The sequence below is a fragment of the Macrobrachium rosenbergii genome, chromosome 33 (assembly GCF_040412425.1).
Source record: "Macrobrachium rosenbergii isolate ZJJX-2024 chromosome 33, ASM4041242v1, whole genome shotgun sequence".
Lineage (NCBI taxonomy): Eukaryota > Metazoa > Arthropoda > Malacostraca > Decapoda > Palaemonidae > Macrobrachium > Macrobrachium rosenbergii.
In genome coordinates this window covers 11,618,331-11,634,128 of record NC_089773.1, presented here as the reverse complement: position 1 = coordinate 11,634,128, position 15,798 = coordinate 11,618,331, and the positions used below count along the sequence as shown (strand labels likewise).

Below are 15,798 nucleotides of genomic sequence, written 5' to 3'. Positions count from 1 at the left end.
TGCTGCAAGGAAATCATCCTCAGAAAATATTTCACTGTTGATAGGCCAAAGGCCAGTTTTCTTGAATCCTGCTGAAATGTTTTCTGTTGAAAGAGCCCTGTAATAAGCCTTAGTAAAACACTCTGGTAAGTCATAGATAGTTATTCTTTTGCCTGGATTGCTCAGGTTCCACTCATTAACTGCCTTCTTATAATGAGTTTTCAGAGGTCCATAGACTGAAACATCAAGTGGTTTGTAGTTTCGCACCATCTGTTGGAGAATGGTACCAATTTTAATATCTGCAAGCTTATACTAGTCTTATAATTCACTTATACTTATTTATATAGAATAAAACCAGTTTTATAGCAAGTTTACTATAAAAATTGCATGGGGTACTTTGAACCATAGTGCGGGGTACATTGAACCATATGTGCAATGTGCCCCATTTTTAATGGTTCAACGTGCCCCATTTTCAATCATTAGAAAAACATGAACATCAACCACTGGTATAGGCCTAATGATACCTAACAAATATCTCACAAGAAGCATTATCCCATCCATTAGATATACCAGTCATGTGACTGAAATTGTCTGGTAAAGCGATACTATGAGGAGGATTGTTACTCACCTCTGAATATTCACATAGGAGGTTAAAAATCCAAGAAATGTCCTGTGGCACGTGGTCACTCAAGTAGGCTACCACCATACTGGTGATAAAGTGAGTCATCAACAGAGGGTTCTTGCATGGGTGACATCTAGTGGCCAAATAGAAAATTATGCCTGAAAAGTCCAATGGCTCAATGTGCCCCTATGTTCAAGGTGCCCCACTCTCCCCTACTGGGTCATGCAAATGTTTTAAACGACCATTAATATATTCAATTACTTCCCTAATTTCTACTAACTTGCTATAAACACTAATATCATTATTTAGTTTAAAACTAAGTTCATATATTAAAAAATCGAACATGCTCTCTTCAAGCTATTTAAAGAAATTGAGAGTAATGGATTATAATTTATCATTTTGAGTTTAATTTCAAATGATAACTGTATATTTAAAATAATTTTAATAGCTTTCTTGGTCAGATAACAGATTTGCAAAATGAGTAATGTATTATTTTGTATCTGATTAGTTAAGGGGGTTGTGTCCTTAGTACACTGGCTACGTTTTATATATAAAAAGCTCATCTTAATTTTTCAAACTATCCTGTAAAATAGTAAACTACTAAACATTGCATTTCGTAAATATGAAGAGTTGCCAGTTACTATTTTAATAACAACAATTATCCTACACAGTATTTTACTAAAAAACTACAAATAAATATTTAAGGGATAATGGATTCATAATTCTAAAGCTCAGTCCATGGATAAATTATCTTTTTAGAACTTAGTTTATGGAGAAATAATCGCACTTATCTAAAGTTCTTTCTTGTGTAGCTGGAGTAACTATGGTCCATACATCTTTAGTAAGCAGCAATGTAAGTGGTTATATTATAAAGATTGTGACATCTATGGCATTTGTGACATCTTTAATATTTTTAAAAGGATTAATATGGAATTTAAAAACTCAAAGTATGCTTAAAATACATTAAAATTTAAAAAAATTAAGTAAAATAAATTGCAAAGCTGGCAGGACATCATTGGAACTTGACAGATGACAGATCTCTCAGAGACGTCATGTCTGCCGTCACTTTCAAACGAAATCTGTAAATCTGTAAATCAATGGCGTTTTTGCCGGCATATTTTATTCGTCGCGTCGTTTAGTTACATTTAAATTGTGCCAAAGGACCTATTGGTGATATTCAAGCGCAGACGGGATAAATGTAAGTTAATTTGTGGAAATTATATCGTATTTTAAAGAGCCGGCTTTTCACCGGCTGCCATACTGGGGCTAAGGCTGTCAGTGTCATGTTGCCCCACTTCGGAAGGTCATTTTGCTTAAGATATGTTGCCTATGTTGCAGTAAAGTGTTAATTTACCAGAATTTAACGAAGTATTAATCATTTATGTGCAAACTACTAACATCAGGCCAAGGGTTTTTAATCAAAGTGTGATTGAATTAAGGTGACCTTAAGCTTCAGTCGGGGAACTATAGAAGTCATTATTGGCCTTTTATGACCTGACCTATTTTTTAAAATTGTTAGGTCAGTAGATGATTATGGAAGCTGAAACGTTAATTTTACTTTAGGTGGAACTGTAGATTAATGCTGTGCATCTCTGGTTTATTAATTAACAGCTTAGGCTACAGGCAAAATGGCCGCTGTGTTCGATACAGGCCCCTTGAAGATGAATGTAACTTAATAACATAAAACAGTAAATATAAAATAAACAAAATAGATATGACAAAGGACTTTAGAATATGAATGGTGGGGAAATTATTTCGGTCAGCGACCAATGGGAACCAGGCCGCGATAATCTACGCTATCACCATACTTTAAGCCTTTATTACGTTAGAGACTTGGAAATATAGGTTTGCGACATTTTAATGTGTTCTTTAGACATTTTTGGGTTCAGTATGCAGAGTAGGGAGATAAGGATAATCAGTATCACTTGGGGGGCGACCAGGGGCAAGACCCCCTGTCAGGTAAGGGCACGATTCCCTAAATCAGTTTAGGAAGGTATAGTCTGGTTAGGTCAGGAGACAGCATTGTAGGGAAGGTTAGGTTTGGGATATTTTAACAGTTGAATTTCTCACACCACCCTTATATCCAACAGTTTTGGGGGATGATAGTGGAATAACAAAGCTATTTGGTGGTGAAAAACAATGAGTAAAATACAGGGATCAGTTTAACCTAAGCTATCCTAGAGGGCTGCGTCTTGACCTGGTCTGGGGCATTCACGTCCCTGAAACACCCCACCTAACCTAGCCTAGGATGCTGGGTCCTTACGTAGACGTACCTGCCCACCCTAACCAAAAGGGCTGCGTTGTTACATATACCCCCAACTTAACCTAACTTAAGGGGACATGACTTAACCTAACGTAGGGGGACGTGACTTAACCTAACGTAGGGGGACGTGACTTAACCTAACGTAGGGGGACGTGACTTAACCTAACGTAGGGGGACGTGACTTAACCTAACGTAGGGGGACGTGACTTAACATAACGTAGGGGGACGTGACTTAACATAACTTAGGGGGACATATTCTTGCCTAGCAAGGGGGCTTTGTGTTCCAGGGCCCCACCCAACCTAACCTAGGGTGCTGCATCCACACATCACCTAACCTTGGACAGTGCAAATGACTATTAAGGTTATTATTAGTGAGCCACATCTAACCTAACCTAGGGAATGAGGTCTTTACCATAGCATATGGTATTAAATACAAAACATTTCATAAGCTTCCATTAACCTGAATCGGAACTATCGGCAGTATTGATGTCGTCAGACTGGTCAGGATCTTTCTTAGGTGTTGGTGAGAGCCTTCAGATAAGGTACTTTGAAGTAGCTGAGCAATTGGTCTGTTAGGATGAAATTCAGCAAGGAATATAATGGTGGCCAAAATAGTGTAGGGGCAAGAAGAAAGCTGATAAAAAGGTGCCGTTACTACGAACTGAAGCTGGCTTTTTCAAGCAATGCCTGATTTGTGAACTCCCTTGCAATATGTGAAACTTATGGACAACCAACCATATTTCAGCATTTTCCCATGCACCCACAGTTGAAGAGAGTTCAGGACAATTAGGTCGTATGGTTTTCGGCCGTGAACCTGGAGGCTGTCATAACTCTAGGCCATATCGAGTTCAGGCCATTTGCCAGTTGGGATGTTTTAGTACCTAAATCAAAGACTCCCATTTTGGCCATTTGAAGTTGGGATGTTAGGACCCAAAAGACTTGAAACCAACAAACATTCTAGATACATAATCCATCCATTCCCACAGACTAAATAAATTCGAATCATGAGTTTCACTTCCATGAGAGTGCTAACATAACTTAGAAAATAAGAGAACAGTTAACAGCAGTCGTCAAAAAAATTTCTGTAACAGTAAATTTGTGGAAGATATGAGCTTGACTTCGTATTTTTCCACTCGTGTTAAGGAAACTTTGGATATGAGCATAAAACCTTGAGTACATGTTTAAAGTAAAATAGTACCCTACAATTTCATATAGCTCTTGTTCACAAAGCATTATGGGCCTGAGTTTACCAACATTTATGTATTTTGAGTGACCACACTCATGGCTGTTTAGGAATATATTAATTGTTGATGCTAGTGCATATGACAGTTATTGAGTTATTAATATCAGTTTTTCCTTGTACAACAAATACAGTATATAATAATTCTGCAACCCTTGTAAAAAATTTTATACAGAATAAACTGATTTTTAATTGTAGCAAATTAACTTTTCTGAGCGACACTTGTCAGTTTCAAGGAGCAATGGTAATTTGGCATATTTCAGTACACAACCCCCAACAAAACTATTATTTGATTATAATGTGGATGATGGTTTTTAGTAGGTATATAAACCTTGGAATTTCATCAATCGTCTCATAATAGAAAATCCTAATAAACAAGTATTATTACTAAAATTTTAGCTGATACTGCATTATTGTACTTGAGGTTGGAGTTTTCTGTTGCGATCTTGAGTTCCCTAACAAGTAGCACAAAAGTCATGCTCAGTTCTTACGCAGATTTACTCTTACCATATCTTCATTAAACAATGAATTGTAATAGAGTAAACTGAACTGTAATATACTTATTGAACTGAAGTGTAATATACTTGGTAAAGTGAAATCTGCAAAGTTATCCCCAGAAAAATAAAGGTTTGGCGCCGTAATATGAGTATGGCACCCAATTTTTTATGAATCTATTTGAAAAAGTGCCGTAAGTACGGATTTGCCATAGGCCGAGACAGCTGTGACCCAGGGACTGCCATTGTGATTTTAATTTTGCAGTTATTTTTATTAGTGAAGGGGCAAGAGCATTGACCATCTGCAAGCTGTTATTGACATGCACCCATTGGAGATTTTGCAGAGGTGCTGCTGTAGAATGCTAAAATTAATGGTTATGGTGTATGTAGTGGGAAGGTCATATTACCAGTAGGTGGTAGAGGTGTGGTGTCTTATCTAGGAAGTAGACTTACCAAAAAGATTAAAATACGAACATGTAACAAGAAGGGATGGGGAGAGGAGTATTATTAAAAATGTGGAGGAAGGGACAGTTAATAGGAAGGCCCAGAAAATCACGGAAAAAGGACAAAATTGATGAAAAAACCTGATGTGGGTTCAGGCACAAATTGTACAGGACAAAGTTGGAGAGGATTCATTTCGTGTCTAGCCCCATAAAGCGAAATATCTGACGTAAAAAAAAGTTTTCATGATGGTAAATGTAATACTGTATGCATATGGTCCTAGTTAGTAGATAGTATACATAAACATATTTTATCTCATCCTTATTTTTCAGAAAGGCTCTGATCAGAAGGTTGTCAACTGGACCCCATTCCCAAGGGTCTCCCAAGCCAAGTGACACAAAAATGTCCTCACATCTTGTCTTTTTTACTATGCCCTGATTTGCGTAAGCAAAGGTAGGTTGATTGAAAATGGTCTTTGTATACCTGTAGGGACAACTTGAGAAAAGGATAGATAAAAAGCTGCTTGTTTAAATACATCTGTAAGCAGAATTTTCCTAAGGCCAGGCCATCAAAAAATCCTGCTGTAACCCTACTTAGTCCATGGAAATATTAACTTGAATTGTCTAGAATCCAGAGAAGTAAGAATAATTCATTTACCTTGTTAGAAGTGTATATTAGGTACAAAACAATTAAGAAGTGACATTGGAAGGGAACATGTCATTTGAGAACATCATGGGCTACTGAAACTAAATATGATTCCTGAGAAAGCAACCACTGATCAAAAAAGGGATTCAAGGGTAATGTATTACATTTCATGCCTGTAGTTATATAAGGAATGTTGTGGATGAATGGATGTAGCAAGAAAAAAAAAAAAACAACCAGTTTACCATTAATATTGAATGGCAGTGCATAAGTTTGCCATTAAAAAACTTTGTTTACTAGACTTCCCTGTTTTGTATATTTTTGTGGCTCCCATATAGTACGTATAGTATACAATTTTGCAACTTTATTCACATTTTTGCCATATAGTGCAATTCGTTTCTGTATACATGGTCATACTGAGGAGGGTGCATGAAAGGGCCTGGTGTAGGTAGGGGAAGTGCAAATAATCAAGTGGTTACTGTATCGTTTTCTTTTACAGACTTTAGTTGGATTTTCATTAATCCAACACTTAGTGGTCCCAGGCATTTGGATTGTATGAAAGTCTGTAAATCCAAGAGTTATGTTTTATTTTAAGTGTTAAGCATACAAACTTGCTTTCAGTACTAAAGTATGCTCTGCATTTCAGGTTAATCGGCAGTCCTAGATGAACGGGAATGCTTTAATCACCTGTAACAGCATATCCGTACGTCATTACAAGCCCTGACACATCAGCCCGTGAGGACCAAGAGCGTTTGTTTCAACCCTGAACAGTTTAAATTATTTTGATACCAACCTCATAAATTTAAATTTTTATACAGGATATATGTAGTATCTCTAGTATCTCTCTCTCTCTCTCTCTCTCTCACAGTAATTTTAAATGTTTATCCATATGAATTACAAAACTTTCATTTTTGCATGGGCCTGAAACTCCCAGTAACAGCAGACATAACATGCTTGAGCAGGTAATGAAACTAGCCAAATTAGTAAACAATATGTGGGACCTCCCTCCACTGATTGGAACCCCCTTTTCTCTTCTGTTAGTTGCTTGTTTGATTTTTGTATTCCATTCAGAGTAACTTGGGTTTAAATTGCCATTTTGAGTAGCTGATCAACATCCCACACTTCATTCTTATATCTTTGTTCTTTAAGTTGGTATTTTTCTTTCTTACCGTTTGGATTCATTCAGTGAAATAAAAAATACTGGACAGTCAAACTTGGAGGCATTATTCTGATGCATGTGTATCCCGTGTGAATATTTGGACACCTTGCATTTCTGATTAGTGTTCTAGATTTGAGTGTATTTTCATCAAATCTGTGTGGAATGCCTGTTCGTGCTTTTATGCTTTCAGACATTACAGTTTCTCAGTAGATTCTCATACATTGTTGTTCTGAAGGACGTCTGTTTGATAGGTGACTGCTAGTCAGCAGAAAGTAGGTTTTGCTATTAAATTTGCTTTATGATTCTAGTACCTTTTAAGGACATGATACTGTCACTAAAACTCGATTGTTGGCTAATGGTACTACATAAGAAAGTTAGAGCCAGTAATAGTTGCTATTTTAGAGCCAGCAATAGTTGCTATTTTATTAGTTTGTTACGTTTTTTTTTTTGGGGGGGGGCCGTGTCACCTTTGTTTTCCTTACTACATATCATTGTTCGCCCATATTTTGAACTCTGTGCCAAGTTTGTGTGAACAGAATGTAATGCTTTGCACAAATACACCAATCTAGACAACATTTGGCACGTGGCCATTATTTGATCCAACTTAGATAACAGTGTAGGTTTCAAACCCGTACCCCCTTCCCTTTATAATTTGTGGTAACTGCTTGACTGAATAGAGTAATATCACAATTTAATTAGCATGATTTAAAGTTAAAAATGGTTTATCACGGGAGTTTGGTCCTAACAAAAACTTACCAAAGGCTTTGGATATTGGCTGTCATTGTCAGCTAGTCGTTTTTTTTTTTATTTCCCTGGCTGAATCACGTGCACTCGAGTGTGAGGGCTGGCCAAGTGGTGTCAAGATTGGTTTGGATAGAGGCACAGATATGTAAGCAAAAAAGGGAAAAGTGTCTAGTCAGGAGACACCTAGTTTTTTGGATACATGTGCAAAAGATTGTTCTAAGCTAAGTCAGATCACAATCATAGTACTGGTGGACTCTTTATTCTAGAGTCCTATTTGCTGAGGTTAGTGATAATGATGGAATTTGCTTAAACTGATCATTATAACTGCAGAGAATCTTGGGGAAACCATAGCATTAGCTGTTAGTATATACACTGGGTAGTAAGAGCAAGGTGCTTGCTTAGCTGATTTCAAGGTTTGGGGTGTGATCAGGATTATTTGAACCATCAACAATGGTGGAAGGGTTGGGTAAGGGAGAAACGCTCTTGCAGTAACCAATCAGTCCATTAGTAGCCACAAAAGAACAACAGTAATCATAACCATGTGAGCAGTAAAATAACATTAGTCCTACTGTTATTTTCATAATGAAGCCGTCTTCACGGATAGGTCTACGAGGCATCTTTCTGATGGATAGTCGCTTCATGAAAAAACTTTATTTTTTTGTGATCATGATCATCATCATCTTTTGAGGCTTATAAGAGCTAGTTTTCAACCCTACCCTTCCCTTTTTTAACTTATTCCTGGTTATATATTTAGAAAATTAACTGGTCACTTTTTTTTTTACCAAATACATACATCGTTGTAATATCCACAATGCCCTCTTTAACAATTTGATTTCTTCATATTTTGGGTACATTTTTTTTTTACCAAATACATCATCATTGTAATATCCACAGTGCCCTCTTTAACAATTTGATTTCTTCATATTTTGGATACATTTGTCATGCATTATGAAATCCAAATGAAGAAAGAAATTAAGAAATTCAGATACATGGGCGAGATTCAAACCCACCTCCAGAATATCAGAAAGCGACGATAGTTGCTTGACCTCGAAGAAAGGTACTTATATACATGAGAATACAAATCTTTTATCCAGGAACATTCCTGGCAGTAGTTGGAAACTGTCTTTAACATAGCACTTACTTGGGCCACCTCCCTTTACCCTTGACTGTTCTAATTTCCACTGTCAAAGCTGTTTTGACTAATTTAGTTTGTCTTTATGAAAGTTTGGCCATTGAGTACTTGAGACAGTGAAGAGAGAGTAGAGGCCTTTTGACAGGTGAGACAAGGACCTCGTTATCTTTTGTAGGTCATGCTTATAGGTAACCATTTCTTTTTCTGTTTTACGTTTGGTTTCTCTGCTGTTAACCGAGGTTTTCTCTGCCGTTAACCGAGATTCAGGCTCGTGTGGAGATAAGGTTTGTTTCGTGAAACAGTGAAAGGGGAGTATTTTCTCAGTTTAAAAAAATTTACCTTTTTTGTGGAATATTTTCCCACACTAGAATGAACAACTTGAGATGTATTTCTGATAACGTAATGGGTGGTGGTTTTGACTTTTGAGTAAACCTAAACAAGTAACCTTAATAAGAAACGAGGCTTAAAGAACAACAGAACGCCGTAACAATTATCATGCTAGTGCATTACCTTTATAAATGCCAAGTTTTTTCATTCTTTGTTTTACAGTTTCAAGTATTTTACATTTTTACTCTGATAAATTGTCTGTTGGTATTGTGATACCATTATTCCATTGATTTCTTTCCACTTAATGTAGACTGTGGTTGCTATTTTGTTTCATTACTGCCCTCTTATTTCTAACCTTACTAAGTGAATCGCTAAGCTAAGTTTTTGTACCATTTCCCTCGCTAGTCCGTCTCCTTAATTAGTAATTGCTCCAATAAATTCACACATCCATTCTCATTCATCTCTTACATATGTTAATATTGTCATACCCATATAATTGTTTTATATTTTGCTTTGCTTTTTTTTATTCAAGATTAACTTAATCAACTTATTTGCCTTCATATTTTACTTAAACATCTAAAGTAAAGGAAATGATTTACCTAAGTCTACCCCATCACATATCTTCATTTTAACTGAGCATCACTTGTGACTTAATGTTACATACAGTACATACTAGAAAATCCCCATACCATCCCCTCAATATCCACTTGGCTATTTTCCCGATCAAGCCTTGCTTTTTAGCTTTCGTTAGTCTTCAGAAACTAGGCTTGTCAGCTTTTTCAATCTCCTCTACTTCATTTGAGCTGTCGACACCAGCTCATCTGCATACTATGTCTTCCATTATTTTGATAAATGTTAAGGGTTCAGTGCTTATCCTTGATGGGGATATCAACATTCACTCTTAGGTCTGCTTATATTTAAATGATTATGCATAAATATTTGCATACATACACACACAGCCATGGTTATATGCATACATCAGTAAGCGATCGAGAGTATGTGCATAAATACATGTACATTTATAAATATGAATTTTTACACAGTAGATACATCACATATAAATGTGTGCATGTATGTACATATATATTTAACTGGTTTGCTTATAAAGGTCCCTATGCAAAGGTGTTGATACGAATATACAGAACATTTTTTATTCGAGATTTACTGCTCTTTTCGTATAATACTCCCATTTATCTGGATGTGGGACCAACTAGGATACTTGTAGAGCGAGTTTGGGCTGCCTTACCTCTTATGTGTATTTCGATGTTAAAACATTATTTGGCAATATTATGAGAGGGTGTATAAATAAAGACATATGCTTATTAATTGGTTTTATATCTTGATTTTTTCATTTTTCTTTTATATGTCGTGTTCATTTCTTCTTGCCTAAAACAAATCGAAAACAAAAATAGTATCGGGCTTGCAGAAAGTTGGTGGTTCGAGTCTAGAGGTTTGACCCAGGACTTGTTATTCCATTCAAACCTTACCAATAACTTGGATTAGGTTCATGCCACCATAAGTTACATGGCATACTTTTACGTCATCTGAATTCAAAAGGGTAAAGCTGAAGAAAATTCACATGGCCACTTTGATTTAATATGCAGGATACTCCTTCACAACAGGCTCTGACTGATGGTTGATGAAAATTTGCATATAGCCAAACTCTGGTTAACAATATTTCACAGTGGCACTTGTTTAATGAAAAATTCTTGCACATGCTGCCTCATCTTTCATTAATTTCAGCACAAAAAAAGAAATTCCTAATATACTTTGTGGTTTTAGAAGTTAAAACTCAGGTTTAGATATCTTCTACTAAAGATAATTTATGCTGATAGTAATTTTTCTTGTTGCTTATACACAAGTACTTTTTGTGCAAAGCCAGTATACCAAGGAAACTCAAAACTACCAACATTCCTGCTCGACCAGTCACCTGACATAGTTATGGTTTTGTTGACGTACACTGTTCCTTAATTTTCGTAAATCTTGTTCCAGTAGTAATTCAGAGCATCAGTGCTTAATTACTCTTCAGAGGTTTAATGAAAAGCCTGACCAACTTACCTAACATTTATTTTTTGAAAGAAAAATGTTACAACAACTGTGTTGAAAGCTGCACTCGTTCATAGTTCACAAAGGTCATATAATTATTTAGCAAAAATGATATAGTATGATGAAAATGAGTACAGCTGAGTGAAAAATATTAGTGCATGAATAATGAGATTCTTGTTATTTTCATATTTAATCAAATGAAAAATAAATTCATGCAATTCTGCAAATATATCAAGTTCTGGGCTAAAGCTAATTACATCTGGAGTTGCTGCACGCTCGTAAGTGTGAGAGTTGTAGTAATGTTAGGAAGCTGCGTGCGAGCACTTTCACTGCGCTGCCTCATTTCCAAACCTAAGCTACTTTTAAATTGAAAATAAACTTTGATTCTACAGATACACTTCATATTCTAGGTCAGTGCTTGAGCTCTTCAAAGACACGCGCACTCTCACACATTCACATACACTTTCCATGGCCCTTGTTTCTGTGTGGAATTGCCATTTCAACCACATGCACGCAAGCAAGCAGACAAACTACAATTGTTCAAGCACAAACACAGAATACAAAGTTCAATTACAGTGATTGTGGAAAAGCAATCATACTCGAACACTGTCCTAAGGCAAGAGAAATCATGACCATAACTCTGGGGTTACAGGTCATCCCTCAAAATGAATAGCCCCACCACGGGGGCGTCTCTAGCTTTATATAAAAAGTACTTTCGTAAGATTCACAATGGGAGAAAGACAAAACTGTCTACTTATGCAAGAAAAATGCGACCCCTCCCTCCCTCAGAGCACAGCAGTATTGAAAGCTTTCCACTCGTGATTTTACTATCTAGGTATTCGGCTCCACCACCATAATGAGGACATCTCCTGATACTGATAAACTCTTGCACCAGCAAAGGGAATTGTTGCCACAAGCAATTTTAGTAAAGAGGGTGTATACAAACCTAATATAGGTTTGTTCTTTAAGCTGTTGAATTCACTTCAGTTTCATTTGACAGTGGCTGCGTCACCCTTTCCTCGTGTGCTGCGGAGGTGAGTCCATTATCGTCTTGAAGCACTTTTTACTATGTTCATTGCATAATATACAACTCTGACCTCTTTCTCTTTTAAGGAATAAAGCCTTTCAACCAAATTCTAAACATATTAGTAGAAGAACTAACAGTATTAAAATAAGTGGAAATATGTGAGGATGATGATAGTCTGGCTAAGGACAGTGTGTACAGGAAGATAAACCAAACTGGTCCACAGATATATTATGAATGTGCCACCAACCTAACCCTTTAGTAGTAATAAAATCTTGTCCCCTCACACCAGGCAGGTACTCATCACAATTCACAGGTAATAAATGTTCCCGCTGTATACATTGGCCTTAAAATGAATATTCATCGCGAGGAAGTTTGAAGCAAAGCTCAACTTCTTCCGTGCTTTTCCATCGCTCGAGGACGTTTCTTTTGGGAGTACAAGTAGGCACTTACATGGTGCACGAAGACCATACATCCTAACAATTCCCATTTTTTGTCGACTTCTAAGAAGCGACTTCCTTACCTACCTTGTACTATTTTGGCCTTTTCTGATATCTATAATCTCACGTGTTAAACTCGAGTTGCTTTCCAAGAATGCAACCAACGGAAGAACTTAACGTAACCACAAACTGCATGCCGTTGTTTCGAGTAGTACGAAAATAAAGAGGGTAAACCTGCACTTCACAGCTCTGACCTACTCATTTGAAGTGATGATGTCTATAAATAATTGGGAAACAAAACTGCTTTCCCTACTGCTGCTTCCCAGACTTACTTTATACAGTAAATATTCAAAACTCTGTAAGGTCAATGAAATTTTACAGAAATAAACACGAGAGTTACAGTACTCTTAAACATTGTATTTCCTCTTAAAACAACCTGACATGTTAAATTTGATATAAATTTCAATGCAGCCAAGAAGAAGAAATCCCCGGCCAAAGTAACAACCCCGCCACCTTCAAAAGATCAAAAGCAATGTTAACTATTTAGGTTTGCTACATTTGACCTTGACAGTATTATTAAGCAGCTTAGGTCTAAAAATTATAAAGCCCTTTGCTATAGCAGAAATATAATGATAATAAAGATGATATATACAATCTCAATATATTTTTACATTCTGCAAGTTCTATAGCCTTCTGCAGTGGCCATATAAACTATATTTAAGAATAAATAACTAAAGAAAAAAAAATTATGGAACATGGGTAAAAAAACAAAAAAAAAACCTGCCCATAACTACATACAGCATGGGAATAAAACAACACCTTTCCAGTACATACATAATTTTACAGTAATTTTTAGCCTATTTCTGACAAAGACAACGTTGGCTGAGGCACTTTCACGATGCTACCATTCCTAAAGGTAGTTTAACACTAACCTCGTTGCTCTAACCAGAATTGAGAGAGTTGAATAACCGAGTCTTCCCCCTGTCACTTGTACTGCACGATACTTTTAGCTCCCTAAAAAACAATGCCAGCAGTAATCACCAGGATCACAGCTAAGAAACAGTTGGAAGAGGATAATCCGACCCTTCACATTTCCAGCAACAAAGATGTGTAAGGCAGGTCTTAGGGGGTTCCACAAATCTTTCATTTGTGTAGACCCCAATCCCTCCCATCCAATCTAGCGTGATTTGCATCCATCAGGGAAATGAGAGCCTTTACAGCAATCGGGAAGATTGATTTTTTTCCGAGTTTTCTTTCAAAGCTAGACGACCATTACGATATAAATTTCCTCCTTACGAATAACTACAAGGCTATATCACTGATAACTTTTTTTTTTATGTTTTGTTAAAATACTGCCAAGCTGAATCATCACAGGAGCTGAAGCCTATTATCATAACATGCATCATTTCACATACTGAAAGAAATATGAACTGCATACACAAACAAAATATGATTAGCTCATTACATCAAACCATCTTTTATCATACAAACATTGTTGAACTCAATTAAGAGACAATGGACTAATATAACAGAACGTTATACCTTTACCATTTTAATGGCAGTTATGAAACAAAAAATAACTACAAAGAAAAATGGACAGCCTTTTTCAACGTCATTACCAAGGTTGTCTTTGTTACAAGACAACTTAATAACTATTAACTCTTACAACTGTAAAGTCTACACGCATAAGGCAACACCAGCATACAGAAACGAATATGCTCTTAATAGCTCTGTTAGTCTTGCCTCTCTGCTTACACTTCAAAAAAATATTCAATATTTTCATATTTGAACGAATTCTCTTGGATTGGAACTCGTTCGGTTATCACAAAACACTCGCCTCTCGTGACACTAACCTATTCCTGCCCTTGGAAATATCACCTGATAATTCAAGTAGTTTTTCAACAATTTTCTTTATATCTAAAACTGTATAACTTCAATAACATTCTTAATACATTATAATTCCAGTGTTAATATATATGCAATTGCAATGCCACAGACTTATTCGAAAGTGCTTATAGACTATCTGAACATGGTAATTGCAAGCTACAATAGTTAAGGTTAACTGGTAGCTGCCAACTTATGATTTTTACCTCAAGGAATTAGTCGAGAGACCTCAATTACCGTAGGACTAAAGCTACCGTATTCTTAAGCTACTGGGATAAGGTTATGTTTTTCGTCTTCCGTCAGGCAGTTAATGTTATTTGAGCTCAGGGAAATCTAGGAAGTACTGAGAGTTTTCAAGCTTTGAATTTTCTTCACCACCAACCAGGACACACAGAAAGACCAGGATATACTCTAGTTTCTTTTTCACTTGCCTTTTACATAGGGTTCCCACTCATTATATAGCTGAAAATAAATATACACAAAGGTTGTATTCCACCTTACAAATGGTTATCACAAACACAAAACGATTACCTCAGGACTTCAGGTGTTGCTCATGTTTGTAACAAGAAAAATAAAGCTCTGCTGAAGAAGGGATAACAAAAAGGTGCTACAAAAAAAACAAAAATCTGTTCGTCACTGAAAACGAGATATCCAGTATGCTACCTACAAATCAAGTATGCAACTTTTCTTTTATAAATCGAGTGACCACAGCTTATCAGTACAAAAAATTTAGTGGCTGTAAATGATTGCCTGAATGGTCAGTTTAAAAAAACTACCGACAATGTTACAAATAGTTACTACAATCACCTTCTTGCTATACAGAGCTTACACCTTCTCGGTAAGTTTGCAAGCACGGTCTTCAACTAAAAAGTGGGTGTACGAAAAACAGAAACATATTCTACGCTAAGAAAGCCTGACTTGTCCAGACTAGGTTGGCAATGGAGAAATACAACCAAGTGACAGAAACAGAATTCTTTATGACTGCGCCACCATGGTACATGGCTAACAAACTAGCACACTGGTGTCCAATAATCTAGAAATTTGCACATCTTGGAGGTGTTGCCATGTGTCGATTTCCCAGCAAGGCTCGTGGAAATAACAATCTGAAAAAAGAGTTTCATGCGTAGTGTGACTTTCTGGCAATTCGTGGAAAACTTAAACTAAAAGTCACATAATTGTCTAACAGTTTCCCTGACTTTCAAAATGTTTCAAGAAAAGTATTTCACATAAATTTTATAAAATACTGTATAACCAATGTTGTTCTTGTGATTAATGGAGAGTACTCTGACAATTTCTTTGAAGGGTTTGTTTCCAAGACGTGGAAAACAAACCCTTGATGATTGAAAACTAGAACCGAACAG

General features: G+C 36.4%; 1 protein-coding gene and 1 long non-coding RNA gene across 21 annotated transcripts in view; one reads left to right on the top strand and one right to left on the bottom strand.

Annotated features, from left to right (window-relative positions):
* The first annotated feature begins 1,628 nt into the window (after nt 1-1,628).
* Nucleotides 1,629-10,365, top strand: LOC136855929 (uncharacterized). Its single transcript, XR_010858178.1, has 3 exons — nt 1,629-1,799; nt 5,372-5,492; nt 6,328-10,365. It is a non-coding gene; the product is annotated as an uncharacterized lncRNA (long non-coding RNA).
* A 728-nt stretch (nt 10,366-11,093) lies between these two features.
* The window catches only part of cora (coracle), a 128,726-nt gene continuing 124,021 nt past the window's right edge, over nt 11,094-15,798 (bottom strand). For all 20 annotated transcript variants that reach the window (XM_067133408.1, XM_067133417.1, XM_067133420.1 and 17 more), the window contains one exon: nt 11,094-15,540. The gene's annotated coding sequence lies outside the window, so the exon portion shown is untranslated. The remainder of the gene's footprint in view (nt 15,541-15,798) is intronic.